Here is a 10,655-nt window from a genome sequence, read left to right as displayed (position 1 = left end):
TCTTTTTGGCTGTGAACCTCCTTTAGTAGAACAGTGTCCCTCAATTAAATGGTGCGGGCGGGCTCTGGTAAGAAAAAGAAGAATTGCAGATTTATACCCCGCCCTTCTCTCTGAATCAGAGACTCAGAGCGGCTCACAATCTCCTACATCAGGGGTGGCCAACGGCTGCTCTCCAGATGTTTTTTGCCTACAACTCCCATCAGCCCCAGCCATTGGCCATGCTGGCTGGGGCTGATGGGAGTTGTAGACAAAAAACATCTGGAGAGCTACTGTTGGCCGCTCCTGTCCTACATCTTCTCCCCCCATAACAGACACCCTGTAAGGCGGGTGGGGCTGAGAGAGCTCTCCCAGAAGCTACCCTTTCAAGGACAACTCTTACAAAAGCTATGGCTGACCCAAGGCCATTTTGGCAGCTGAAAGTGGAGGAGTGGGGAATCCAACCCGGTTCTCCCAGATAAGAGAGCTATGGCTGACCCAAGGCCATTCCAGTAGCTGCAAGTGGAGGAGTGGGGAATCAAACCTTATCTGGTTCTCCCAGATAAGAGAGCTATGGCTGACCCAAGGCCATTCCAGCAGCTGCAAGCGGAGGAGTGGGGAATCAAACCCGGTTCTCCCAGATAAGGGTCTGTGCACTTAACCATTTAGCAAGAGCTATGGCTGACCCAAGGCCATTCCAGCAGCTGCAAGTGGAGGAGTGGGGAATCAAACCCGGTTCTCCCAGATAAGAGTCTGTGCACTTATCCACTTAGCAAGACCTCTGGCGGATCTAAGGCCATTCCAGCAGCTGGCAGGCTTTTTACGGGGTGGTTTGCCATTGCCTCCCCCAGTCATCTACACTTTCCCCCGAGCAAGCTGGGGACTCATTTCACAGACCTCGGAAGGATGGAAGGCTGAGTCAACCTCGAGCCGGCTACCTGAACCAGCTTCCGCTGGGATTGAACTCGGGTCGTGAGGGGAGAGTTCGGACTGCACTACTGCAGCTTTAACACACTGTGCCACGGGGCTCTTAACATATGCGGAAAGGAAAGCAAGCATCAGTCGTTTCCGACTCGGGTGACGTCGTTTCCGAGCATCAGTCGTTTCCGACTCGGCAAGCTGGGAACTCATTTTACCGACCTCGGAAGGATGGGAGGCTGAGTCAACCTGGAGCTGGCTATCTGAACCAGCTTCCGGTGGGATCGAACTCAGGTCATGAGCAGAGAGTTTGGACTGCAGTACTTCAGCTTTAACACTCTGTGCCACAGGGCTCTTAACAGTTGTGGAAAGGAAAGGTCCCCTGTGCAAGCATCAGTCGTTTCCGACTCGGGTGACGTCGCTTTCACAACGTTTTCACGACAGATCTTTTTACAGGGTGGTTTGCCATTGCCTTCCCCGGTCATCTACGCTTTCCCCCCAGCAAGCTGGGTACTCATTTGACCGACCTCGGAAGGATGGGAGGCTTAGTCAACCTCGAGCCGGCTTACCTGAACCAGCTTCCGCCGGAATCGAACTCAGGTCGTGAGCAGAGGGCTTCGCAATGCTGCAGCTTTATCGCTCTGCGCCACGGGGCTGATAGAATTTATTTTTGATCCGGTGGCGCATTATGCTGTCCAAACCAGCAGGGGTTGCCCTTTCTTGGTTTACATAACAAAACCTTGGGCACCTCCTTTTTATCCCACGACGGAAAATTGACGAAGAGTTCGAGGGCTCCTCTTTTTTCTTCTCCTTTAATTATTATTTCTAGTCTGCCTTTCTCACTGGGACTGAAGGTGGATTATACAGGCAACAGGATATGACTCCCCCCTCACCCCCCAAAATTAAATAGAATCCTCCGTAGAAAGCCTGGAACTACACAGAAATCTACAAAAACGGAACCAAAGCATAAGTATGAATGCGATACATTAAACAAAGGAAAAATTACATAGCAGAAAAACTATATACACAGTAGTATGGACCCCACAGTCCCTATTAATTTATCCAATAAGTTTGGGGGGTTTTTTGTTAACGGTGCAATCGCTGTTCCTTTTAATTTGTTGTCCTTGCTGTAGCAGGGGTGGCCAATGGTAGCTCTCCAGATGTTTTTTTGCCTACAGCTCCCATCAGCCCCAGCCAGCATGACCAATGGCTGGGGCTGATGGGAGTTGTAGGCAAAAAACATCTGGAGAGCTACCATCAGCCACCCCTGGTATACAGTCTACTCTCTACAGCAGGGGTGGCCAAGGGTAGCTCTCCAGATGTTTTTTGCCTACAGCTCCCATCAGCCCCAGCCAGCATGACCAATGGCTGGGGCTGATGGGAGTTGTAGGCAAAAAAACTTCTGGAGAGCTACTGTTGGCCACCCCTGGTATACAGCAAAAAAACACACACCCCATTACTTTTAAATCATCCTCCTCGGTGTTTGGTGGGGTTGCAGTAGGGGAGTTCTCCTTCGGTGTCTCAGGACGGGAGGTGGGCGGGGGGGAGAGCTCAGTCTTCGTAGGCGCGCAGCCGGCTGTGGGAATGCCAGTTCTCGCTGCCCTCCAGGAGGCGACGGATGTAGTGAGAAGCGCCCAAGAGGATGTGCCCGATCCCTTGCATGATGCCGGAGACCACCCGAAGAATCTCCCTTGTGGGGAGGGGAGAGAACAAAGAAGAACAGGAATCAATGAAGGGGCACGCTAGTCAGGTGACACAAGGCAGCCCAGTCCTGTCTGGTGTTCCCTCTAAGCTGAGTTCATGCGAGCTTAGCTCAGTTTTTCTAGCCTTTCGCTCATCAGTTTTGTCTCCGCTCAGCCTGGTCAGGAAGGATGGCCCGTGAGCACGCTAACTAACATCAGGAGCTCGTAAAGTGGCATTTTTGCTCACAAGGCTCCGCAGCTTAGAGCAGGGGTGTCAAACATGCGGACCGGGAGGCTGAATCAGGCCCCCGGAAGGGATCCTATCAGGCCCCTGCGCAACTGGCTGTCCTCTGCTTCCACCGCCCCCTCTCTTGCTTCCTTCTGCACAACAGCTCTTCTTTTCTCCATTGGCTGAGGCTCCCCCCTTGGGGAGGAGGGGGGGGGAAGGCCAAGCTTGTTTTTCCAGGCTCTCTCAATCGCACAGCAGAGCTACTGAGCCAAGCCTCTCTCCCTTCTGTTGCCTGAGGCTCCTCCCCCTCCTGGTCCCCTGGGGAAGGAAGAAAAGAGCCAGAGCTTCCTTTGCCCGGTTCCCTGGGAGAAATACAAACAAAGCGCCTTTAAGGCCAATCTGGGAAGTTAGGCAGGGGTCAGCCCTGGTTAGTACTCTGAGGGGAGACCACCAAGGAATACCAGGCAGGCAATGGTAAGCTCTCTCTCTTGCCTTGAAAATCCCATAAGGATTAGCCAGGGCTTAATTTGTAGCAGGAACTCCTTTGCCTATTAGGCCACACCCCCTGATGTAGGCAATCCTTCAAGAACATACAGTAGGCCCTATAAGAAGAGCCCTCTAAGCTCATAGAGTCTATGAGCTTAGAGGGCTCTTCTTACAGGGCCGACTGTAAGCTCTTGGAGGACTGGCTACCTCAGGGGGTTTGGTCTAATAGGTAAAGGAGTTCCTGCTATATATATAAAAAAGCCCTGGGATTTGCCATAAATTGGTTGGGATTTGATACCACTTTCTACCGCCAGTCGGTGGGGATGAGATGGCATCTGCGTGATGTCATGATTAGAGGGCTGTGCTAGATCTGGGAAGCCCAGATTCTTATCTTTGCTGCGCCCTGAAGCTCGCCCGGTGATCTTGGGTCAGTCACGCCTCTCCAACTTAGCCTACCTCACACGCGGGGTTTTAAGAACATAAAACAGGGGTGGCCAACGGTAGCTCTCCGGATTTTTTTTGCCTTCCACTCCCATCAGCCCCAGCCAGCATGGCCAATGGTTGGGGCTGATGGGAGTTGTAGGCAAAAAACATCTGGAGAGCTACCGTTGGTCACCCCTGACATAGAAAGGACGGCTGAATCAGACTCAAGGCCCATCTGTTCCAATATTTTGGCCACAGAGCGGCCATCCAGCTGCCTCTAGAAAAGCCCTTCAGGTCTCAGAAGCTAAGTAGCTGCAGGATAGCTGCAATAGCACCCTTCTGCCCCTGCTCCCAGCTATGAGGAAGCCCACTGCCTCAGGTACCGGAAGGAGAAAGGTAGTCATCATGACCAGAAGCCACAGGTAGCTCTCCTGTCTTCCATGGGGTTGTCCACTCCCCTTATGCCACATCATGTGGTAGTGAGTTCCACTGTTTAACTTTGCACTGTGTGCAGAAGCCTCGCCTAGGGCCTGTTCTGAAACCCCCTCCGTTCAGCTTCAGCAGATGACTTCGGTTTCCAGTATTATTGGGTGGGGAGGACAGCTTTTGAGGATGGAATGGGGAGCTGTCTTGTGCTGTGATCTTATTGAAGGAAGGTCAGGACAGAGCGAGGGAAGAAGACGACGACTGCAGATTTATACAAGCAACGTTGCCCCTTGGTAGCTATGGGAGTGGTAAAGCTGCAGTACTGCAGTCCAAACTCTGCTCGTGACCTGAGTTCAATCCCAGTGGAAGCTGGTTTAGGTAGCCGGCTCCAGGTTGACTCAGCCTTCCATCCTTCTGAGGTCTGTAAAATGAGTACCCAGCTTGCTGGGGGGAAAGTGTAGGTGACTGGGAAAGGCAATGGCAAACCACCCCGTAAAAAGGATGCCAAGAAAACGTGATGTGATGTTACCCCCATGAGTCGGTAGCAACTCGGTGCTTGCACAGGGGGACTATCTTCACCTTTTTTTTTAAGCTATGCAGGGGTGGCCAACGGTAGCTCACCAGATGTTTTTTGCCTACAACTCCCATCAGCCCCAGCCAGCATGGCCAATGGCTGGGGCTGATGGGAGTTGTAGGCAAAAAACATCTGGAGAGCTACCGTTGGCCACCCCTGAGCTACGGGATAGGTGGTATTTGGGTTAGTCAAAAGGTGACAGATGGTGTGTGCTCCCCCCCAAATAATTGTGTCTCACTCATCGTCGGAACTCTCTGTCTGGGGCAGTGATGCTCTGTATTCTTGGTGCTTGTGGGGGGCAATAGTGGGAGGGCTTGTAGTGTCCTGGCCCCACTGGTGGACCTCCTGATAGCACCTGGGTTTTTTTTGGCTACTGTGTGACACAGAGTGTTGGACTGGATGGGCCATTGGCATAATCCAACATGGCTTCTCTTATGTTCTTATGGCTGGGGCAGTGATGCTCTGTATTCTTGGTGCTTGGGGGAGGGGGGAACAGTGGGAGGATTCTAGTGTCCTGGCCCCACTGGTGGACCTCCTGATGGCACCTGGGTTTTTCGACCACTGTGTGACACACAGTGTTGGGCTGGATGAGCCATTGGCCTGATCCAACATGGCTTCTTCTTATGTTCATTATGTCTGAGGCAAGTGATGCTCAGTATTCTTGCTGCTTTGGGGGGGCAGGGGAACAGTGGGAGGACTTCTAGTGGCCTGGTCCCACTGGTGGACCTCCTGATGGGGACTTGGTTTTTTTGTGGCCACCTGTGTGACACAGAGTTTTGGGTTGGATGAGCCATTGGCCTGATTCAACATGGCTTCCGAACATATATGAACATATGAAGCTGCCTTATACTGAATCAGACACTTGGTCCATCAAAGTCAGTATTGCCTTCTCAGACTGGCAGCGGCTCTCCAGGGTCTCAAGATGAGGTTTTTCCACACCTATTTGCCTGGACCCTTTTTTGGAGATGCCGGGGATTGAACCTGGGACCTTCTGCTTCCCAAGCAGATGCTCTACCACTGAGCCACCGTCCCTCCCCTTCTCTTATGTTCTTATGTCTGGGGCAAGTGATGCTCCGTATTTTTGGTGCTGGAGGGGCACAGTGGGAGCGCTTTTGGTGTCCTGGCCCCACTGGGGGGACCTCCTGACGGCACTTAGGTTTTTTTGGCCACTGTGTGACACAGAGGGTTGGACTGGATGGGCCCTTGGCCTGACCCAACATGGCTTCTCTTATGTTCTTATCCCAGGGTGGGTGGGGTGGGTGCTTACCTGAGCACTTTCTTGGGTCCCAGACACTTGAAGTCACAGCTCATGGAGTAGAGCCCATAGAAGGTTGCTTGAAACGTTGAGGCTGCCGAAAAGATCACGGGGATTGAGCTTGTAGACGTCGAAAGTGATGCGGGCGATGTCTCGGCTGTTTTGGGGCTTCCCTCGGCTTAGTGCGTATGAGCGGCTGCCACCCTGGGGGTGGAGAAGGAGAATATTTGTTGTATGACTCAGACTGGGCAGGGGGAGGCATCCGCCATGCTAGAGCAGGGGTGTCAAACTCATTCGTTATGAGGGCTGGATCTGACCTTGTCATTTATGAGACCTTGTCGGGCCAGTGCCATGTCAGGCTGCGGGCCATGTGTGTACCTATTTAAAATTAGGAGGCAGAGATATCAATTTTTATAAAGGACACAGCAAACTTAAAACATGCTTAAGACATTAGCACTCATGGTCTTAAAGGTGCTTTCTTTGCATTTCTCCCCTGGGATCCAGGGAACTGGGCAAAGGAAGCTCTGGCTCTTTCCTTCCTTACCCAGGGGATGGGGGGGGAGCCTCAGCCAATAGAAGGAAAAGAGCCTTGGCTCAGTGAGCTCTGCTGTGATTGAGAGAGCCTTGGGGAAAACCAGCTGTGCCTCCCCCCTCTTCCTCCCCAAGGGAGGAGTCTCAGCCAATGGAGAAAAATAGAGGTTTTGCTCTGTAGCTGCTGCGCAATTGAGCAAGCCTTGCAAAGCAAGCTGTGATGCAGAAGGAAGCCAGAGACAGGGAGAAAGGAAGCAGATGACAGCCAGTTGCTCGGGGGTCTGACAGGAGCCCTCCGGGGGGCCTGATTCGGCCCCCAAACCACATGTTTGACACCCCTGTGCTAGAGTATCCCCACTGTTTGTTACTGTGATGCCATAAACCACCAATGGTGCACAAAGGGCCTATCTGGGTTGCAGAATTACAGCAGACACAATCCTGGGAGAGGCATTCCTTGGGCATCAGTGGAACACTCAAAAGAAAGGAGAAACACCAGTTTGGTGTAGTGGTTAAGTGTGCGGACTCTTATCTGGGAAACCAGGTTTGATTCCACGCTACGCCGCTTGCACCTGCTGGAATGGCCTTGGGTCAGTCATAACTCTCTCAGAGCTGTCCTTGAAAGGGCAGCTGCTGGGAGAGCTCTCTCAGCCCCACCCACCTCACAGTTGTGGGGGAGGAAGGGAAAGGAGATTGTGAGCCGCTCTGAGACTCTTCGGAGTGGAGGGCGGATATAAATCCAATATCTTCATCTACCTCACAGGGTGTCTGTTGTGGGTGAGGAAGGGAAAGGAGATTGTGAGCCGCTCTGAGACTCTCGGAGTGGAGGGCGGGATATAAATCCAATATCTTCATCTACCTCACAGGGTGTCTGTTGTGGCGGTGGAAGGGAAAGGAGATTGTGAGCCGCTCTGAGACTCTCCGGAGTGGAGGGCGGGATATAAATCCAATATCTTCATCTACCTCACAGGATGTCTGTTGTGGGTGAGGAAGGGAAAGGAGATTGTGAGACGCTCTGAGACTCTTCGGAGTGGAGGGCGGGATATAAATCCAGTATCCTTCATCTACCTCACAGGGTGTCTGTTGTGGGTGAGGAAGGGAAAGGGAGATTGTGAGCCGCTCTGAGACTCTCCGGAGTGGAGGGCGGGATATAAATCCAATATCTTCATCTACCCTCACAGGATGTCTGTTGTGGGGGAGGAAGGGAAAGGAGATTGTGAGCCGCTCTGAGACTCTCCGGAGTGGAGGGCGGGATATAAATCCCAATATCTTCATCTACCTCACAGGGTGTCTGTTGTGGGGGAGGAAGATAAAGGGAGATTGTGAGCCGCTCTGAGACTCTCCGGAGTGGGAGGGCGGGATATAAATCCAATATCTTCATCTACCTCACAGGGTGTCTGCTGTGGGGGAGGAAGGGAAAGGAGATTGTGAGCCGCTCTGAGACTCTCCGGAGTGGAGGGCGGGATATAAATCCAATATCTGCATCTACCTCACAGGATGTCTGTTGTGGGTGAGGAAGGGAAAGGAGATTGTGAGCCGCTCTGAGACTCTTCGGAGTGGAGGGCGGGATATAAATCCAATATCTTCATCTACCTCACAGGGTGTCTGTTGTGGGTGAGGAAGGGAAAGGAGATTGTGAGCCGCTCTGAGACTCTCCGGAGTGGAGGGGCGGGATATAAATCCAATATCTTCATCTACCTCACAGGATGTCTGTTGTGGGGGGAGGAAGGGAAAGGAGATTGTGAGCCGCTCTGAGACTCTCCGGAGTGGAGGCGGGATATAAATCCAATATCTTTCATCTACCTCACAGGTGTGTCTGTTGTGGGGGAGGAAGATAAAGGAGATTGTGAGCCGCTCTGAGACTCTCCGGAGTGGAGGGCGGGATATAAATCCAATATCTTCATCTACCTCACAGGGTGTCTGCTGTGGGGGAGGAAGGGAAAGGAGATTGTGAGCCGCTCTGAGACTCTTCGGAGTGGAGGGCGATATAAATCCAATATCTTCGTCTACCTCACAGGGTGTCTGTTGTGGGGGAAGGGTAAAGGTGATTGTGAGCCGCTCTGAGACTTCGGAGTGGAGGGCGGTATATAAATCCAATATCTTCATCTACCTCACAGGGTGTCTGTTGTGGGAGGGGGGGGAAGGTAAAGGAGATTGGGAGCCGCTCTGAGACTCTCCGGAGTGGAGGGCGGGATATAAATCCAATATCTTCATCTACCTCACAGGGTGTCTGTTGTGGGTGAGGAAGGGAAAGGAGATTGTGAGCCGCTCTGAGACTCTCCGGAGTGGAGGGCGGGATATAAATCCAATATCTTCATCTACCTCACAGGATGTCTGTTTGTGGGGGAGGAAGGGAAAGGAGATTGTGAGCCGCTCTGAGACTCTCCGGAGTGGAGGGCGGGATATAAATCCAATATCTTCATCTACCTCACAGGGGTGTCTGTTGTGGGGGAGGAAGGGAAAGGAGATTGTGAGCCCCTCTGAGACTCTTCGGAGTGGATTTAATATCCCGCCCTCCACTCCAGAGAGTCTCAGAGCGGCTCACAATCTCCTTTCCCCTTCCTCCCCCCCCCCAAAACAACAGACACCCTGTGAGGTAGATGAAGTTATTGGATTTATATCCCGCCCTCCCACTCCAAAGAGTCTCAGAGCAGCTCACAATCTCCTTTCCCTTCCTCCCCCCACAACAGGCACTCTGTGAGGTGAGGTGGGGCTGAGAGAGCTCTCCCAGAAGCTGCCCTTTCAAGGACAACCTCTGCAAGAGCAATGGCTGACCCAAGGCCATTCCAGCAGCTGCAAGTGGAGGAGGGGGAACTCAAACCCAGTTCTCCCAGATAAGAAGAATTGCAGATTTATACCCTGCCTGCACAGGGGACCTTTCCTTTCCTTCTCTCTGAATCAGAGACTCAGAGCGGCTTACCATCTCCTTTATCTTTTCCCCCCACAACAGACACTCTGTGAGGTGGGTGGGGCTGAGAGAGCTCTCCCAGAAGCTGCCCTTTCAAGGACACCTCTGCAAGAGCAATGGCTGGCCCAAGGCCATTCCAGCAGCTGCAAGTGGAGGAGGGAAAACTCAAACCCGGTTCTCCCAGATAAGAAGAACTGCAGATTTATACCCTGCCTGCACAGGGGACCTTTCCTTTCCTTCTCTCTGAATCAGAGACTCAGAGCGGATTACCATCTCCTTTATCTTTCCGCCCCCACAACATACACACTGTGAGGTGGGTGGGGCTGAGAGCGCTCTCCCAGAAGCTGCCCTTTCAAGGACACCTCTGCAAGAGCAATGGCTGGCCCAAGGCCATTCCAGACAGCTGCAAGTGGAGGAGGGAAAACTCAAACCCGGTTCTCCCAGATAAGAAGAATTGCAGATTTATACCCTGCCTGCACAGGGGACCTTTCCTTTCCTTCTCTCCGAATCAGAGAATCAAAGGGGCTTACCATCTCCTTTATCTTTCCCCCCCACAATAGACACACTGTGAGGTGGGTGGGGCTGAGAGCACTCTCCCAGAAGCTGCCCTTTCAAGGACACCTCTGCCAGAGTAATGGCTGACCCAAGGCCATTCCGCAGCTGCTTTGAGTGGAGGAGTGGGGAATCAAACCCCGGTTCTCCCATAAGAAGAACCCACAGACTTAACCACTACACCAAACTGGCTCTACACTAAACCAAAATGCAAAAGGTGTGCAGGTGAGTTCACAAAGTTTGTCGATCTCCCTTTTATCCCAACACTGGATTGTCCATCCGTTGATGATCATGCCCCCCCCCCCCCCCGCTCTCTTCTAATCTGCTCCCCCCGGCTCACCTTCCCGGGACTCCATTTCTGATCCTTTCCCAACACCATGAGGGTTGTGTTGTCGTCCAGAACTTGAAAGAACTCCTCGCTCTCCACCGCTGTGCCATCTTCCTCCAGCACCAAACAAACCACCCCACAGAGCAGCAACGTCTCCGCGGCCTGAGCAGGGAAAGAAACAACAGGCAGGCTGAGGCTTCCCCACGGAGGGACGACAAGCAAGCGGAGGCTTCGATGCGAAAGATGCTGCTGTTGGTTGCTTTTTTTTTTTTTAAACGAGCAGCGCTCTTTGTGCCCTGAACTAAAACGGGACACAGAAATCCTCTGTCCGAGTAATGCTCATTGGATGCCCAAAACAGTCACAGAATCA

Source organism: Heteronotia binoei, chromosome 15 (genome assembly GCF_032191835.1).
Source record: "Heteronotia binoei isolate CCM8104 ecotype False Entrance Well chromosome 15, APGP_CSIRO_Hbin_v1, whole genome shotgun sequence".
Lineage (NCBI taxonomy): Eukaryota > Metazoa > Chordata > Lepidosauria > Squamata > Gekkonidae > Heteronotia > Heteronotia binoei.
Note: the sequence above shows the minus strand (reverse complement) of the source record.